The sequence below is a fragment of the Rhagoletis zephyria genome, unplaced genomic scaffold, assembly GCF_001687245.7.
Source record: "Rhagoletis zephyria isolate East Lansing unplaced genomic scaffold, Rhagoletis_zephyria_1.1 Rzeph_scaffold_01521, whole genome shotgun sequence".
NCBI classification, from domain to species: Eukaryota; Metazoa; Arthropoda; class Insecta; order Diptera; family Tephritidae; genus Rhagoletis; species Rhagoletis zephyria.
This window is the reverse complement of record NW_016158605.1, coordinates 40,357-44,954: the sequence shown is the minus strand read 5'-3', so window position 1 is coordinate 44,954 and position 4,598 is coordinate 40,357.

The following is a 4,598-nucleotide window of genomic DNA, read 5'->3' as shown; positions in this document are numbered from 1 at the left end:
AGGGGCATTTGTAATTTATAATCACAATCACTTGCACACGCCATCAAAACCGAAATAATAAATAAATATAATATATATATAAAGAGGTCCCCACCTCTTATACAGTTTTTTTTGCTGTTAAACTAAGATAAATATTTCGTGAAAAAAGGAAATGGCCTTCGTGTCAAATACATATGTACATACCCACATGAGTTTAATAATCTCGCGTTACTTACACGTAATCAAACATACAACCCCAAAGAGACCTGCTTGTCTGTTTTGTTAATTCAACAAACATAAGAAAGATAAAATATTTTAGATTTTTTAAAGGGAGGCGGAAGTAAAAATGTGAAAATGCCACTGATCTAATGATGTTTTTTTTTTTATCTCTATGTAGGAATATTTATAATTTGTAATTACAAAAAAGATGTAAAAACGGAGTTGGCATTCAGGAATGAGAGCTTTCAAGTGTACACTGAAAATTTTGCGATTCAGCAAGTGTGAGAATGAGTTTTAGCTGTCAAATTTGTGTACAGTTCTCTTCCGAAAATAGAATTCAGTCAGTTTTTGGTTTTGAGTTTTGCACTCGGCGTTCACTACAATTTCTCACAGTTACAGAACCCAGCCTCAGTTTGGGAAAACGCAAAAGACACCTGTGCGTATACGTAATATTTACATATGTAGTTACATTCAGGCACATAAGTGCCGTTGCGCCCGCTCCGCACTTTTTTATGTGTAATTATTAGGGCCTTAACACAATTCAGTACGCGATTTAATACTTTATGTGTCGGAAATCCAGCTGCTGATTAACCGGCGACCAGAATGTTGTAAGCGACACTAAGGGTATTGAAAATACAAACGTCTTGCAGGAATATCTTGGTGCTGCAGCCCCGAATACTTAGATGGATACATACTAAGTATGATTGTATTGACGCCGGCATCTATGGACCAATGCTATAGCTCTCTATTCCCATGGTGGAAGCATATCTGAGCATATTTCAGGCGGAGGTCTGTGCAATTAGTCTATGTGCAGACATTAACCTACGTAGGAATTATCGTGATAGCTAATAGCGGCACTGAAGGCCCTAGCATCATTTGAGGTCAAATCCTCCTTGGTCTTTGAGTGCATCAACAAGCTTAATACTTAACGAGGAGGCGGACCGTCTAGCTAGAACGGCGGCCGCCCGTCTCACATAGCGCCTGCGTTAGGAGTTAGGACTAAACGTGGAGTTGCCAGAAGCGGCATTCCACAAAATAAATCGCCTGTTCGCAGTGCATATCTGAAAAAATATCGAACTATTTTTCTATCTTGGGATATTTACAACTGAAAGCGGTAGACAGCGAAGAAAAAATTTGACTGTATCTCTCAAAGATATGCCGTAGCCAAGTCGAGTCCACGACAAATCTAAAAATCATACAAAAAAGATATTTTCTACACCCAGAAAAAAATCAGCGAAATATATTTATCTCAAGACATGATTTGGTTATAGTTACCAAATCGATTACTGAGTGGAACCTTTCAAGAACGCCGTACTTCAGAATTTGATTGAAGAATGCCCTATTTCAGAATTTTATTGAAAAGCACCTTGTCTCAGGATTTCGTGGAAGAAAGCCCTATCTCTGAATTCGGCTCGAAAACGCCTTATCTCAACTGAAAATGTGCTGAGATAGAGCGTTTTTGAACCGAATTCTGAGATGGGCATTCTTGAAAATTTTTCTGAGATAGGGCGTTTTCGAACCGGCTGCCGAGATAGGTCCATCTTCCACTCAGCCATCGAAATCATGTGTTGAGAGAAATATTTTCAGCCGCCTTTTTTTTAGGGTGGGTGTACTTGCGGTCTCCTCTCGACAAGCAATAGAAAACCTTCGCTCCAAAAAACAATTCAACTACCCTTCGGATTTGGCATAAAACTATAGATCCACCGATTTGCATGACAACATTAAATTAATTTCTTCGTAGCGCCAACTAAAATGTTCTGTACCTTAGTTGGTTGGTTTTTGTTTTTTAATAGTGAATCATTTCATGTGTTTACACATATTCACATACTTATATACTTAAATACTTTCATATTCACATTTCAGCTGCCTACAACAAACTTTCTACCAGCGAAGTTCAAATTCGTAGCCCTTTTTTCTGCATTTGTCAGTCACTTTCCGCCTTTTCTAAAAGTTTTATTGCACTTCTTCGGTTGTCGGCGCAAGTTAATTGTGTGTGCCCCTACCTGTCAACCCGAGGTCGAGGTCATTAAAATATATATGTACATACATACATATACAATGTAAACCTTGTGCCAGCAACCACTTGGCACGACTGTAGTTAGTTAACGAAAATCTTAGCAAACAATTGATTGGCGTAGGCGGTTAGTTGGAAGAAAGCTTTAATGTGCATCAATATTTACATTTATCGCATTTTACTTTTACACTTAGTTAGTTAGTTGGTTAGATACTGTTGTGAATGTTTTTATGATTGCGCGCCACGCCGCATTGCCGCATTTCTGCTGTCTGCCAATGTGTGGGCGAGCAAATATTAATTTTCAAATTATCGTACTTACATACATACATACATATGTACATAGATATGTTATTCGAAGTGCTTATAACTAATTTACATATTTTTGTATTGGGAATCCATCCTAAATGAGGGCATTCAACTATAACTATATGAAAATAATTTCGTGAATTAAGTTCCAAATGCGCGAAATGTGTAAGCAAAATTTCTTTTTCATTGACGCAATAACCGCTTAGGATTTTGGTCGAATTCAAAATAGTGCGCCAGTCGTTTTTACTAATTGCTGCCAATAAGAAACGCCAAGTAAGGCCACGCCCTCCCAACTTGGATTTTCTAACGCAGAGTTGGTTTTCTTCTATCACTACCTCCACCAACCAAACACCCAATTACTTAGTATAAAGAGATTGCTACATAGATACTGAATTGAAAAAGCCTGTACATTTAGGAGTTACCAAATTCTTATTTAAGTACTTAAGTACTTGACGGTGCCAAAATGCTAATGTACTAAGGTATTTATCAGATTTATTCAAGAAATGAAATGATAAGAAATTTTTAATTTTTTATACCCGAGCGCTCTTGCCTTGATAAATTTATTCGCATAACGGTTGTTTTTTAACAGCCTAGAGGAAGCGAGATAGATATAGACAAATTGGATGGTAACCATACCCACCTCTTAATATAATTTACAGAAATATAAAAACTGATATTGATCAATAACTACCGAAGGGACTTCACTCAAAATAGATATTGGCAGTAAATGAGATTATCATCTCGATAACCGATTTATCAATTTCTGCCAAACTTGTTGCAGTTATTCCTCTTGGTACAAAAAAGGCAAAAGTTGAAAATGTTTGAAATCGGGTTAAAATGCGCCCATTGCACATATAAGGGTAAGTGTCACAAATGCGAAAACTAATAATACTAATAAACTGCAAGTAAATACTTACAACAATCTTTTAACAGGAAATAAGGTTTTTTTTTGGATTTTTGGAAAATGGGTGTGGCACCGCCCACTTATCACTACATAAGTTTATCTTTGGAAGCGCTTCGAAGATTCCTACCAAACTCGGTTCAATTATTTAGTTAAGTGTACTTGATCATATTATCGAAAGTACTTGAAATCGGAGGAAAAGACATACCGTGCGCTAGAGGTGCAAAACTATCGATAGTCAGGCCATCGATAGTTTTCGATATTATTTTCAAAACTATCGATATATCGTCGATAGTATCGTATTTATATGATTTTGGCTCAATTTTCGTATGAAGATTTCGTTAAGAATATATTCCGAAATTACGTTTCGATAACCTTGTAAACTGCTGGACACTTTTTTAATTGTTTAACCGTTAAGTTAGAAGTAAAGTTATTGAAAATTTAAATTGAATTGAAATGGAATAAAATTAGGCGTACTGAAATTTTATATTTGTGGTTTTCGATATCCTCCGTCATATATAAGGCATTCATTAAGTAAATTTCAATTTTAGAAGAAGGAAACATTTTTAATCTGGGAAGTAATGGTTTTTATCTACCTTTTATTAAATAGTAGATAGATAATATTGAAAGTTTTGGTATAAATTAATTTGTTTCAGTTTTTTAGCAGTATTTTAAAAGATGCAAGGTTTTACGTCATTTTCGAAATTTTACATTACTCTTTTAAAAAAGTAGCAACCAAATTTTTAGTTCAACTTGGATATTTAAGAGAAATGAAAAGAAAAGAAGAAGTAAAACTAAAATAAATACTGAATCACATGTCTGTCGGACTATCGATAGGACCAAAAAACAATCGATAGTAGGGAAAAATAAAAAACATCGATACTATCGATAGTGCCATCGATAGTTTTGCACCTCTACCGTGCGCCTGGCATGTCAATTTCGGTTTCGCCCGAACTTGTACTTTTTTCTTATTATTTAGGAGATTGCCAAAGTAATGATATGCTTCGTGAGTTTCGAAACTTTTCAAATATTTTTCTGGTATTTTGCTCTTCGGAATTTTTCCGGAAAATTGCGGATTTTCAGGATTATATCGGGATTTTCGGTTTATTTATTTATTTTCAGTGCTGTTGGAGATTTTCGCGACTTCGCGGCATTACTTTTTTATACTGCATCTAAGGG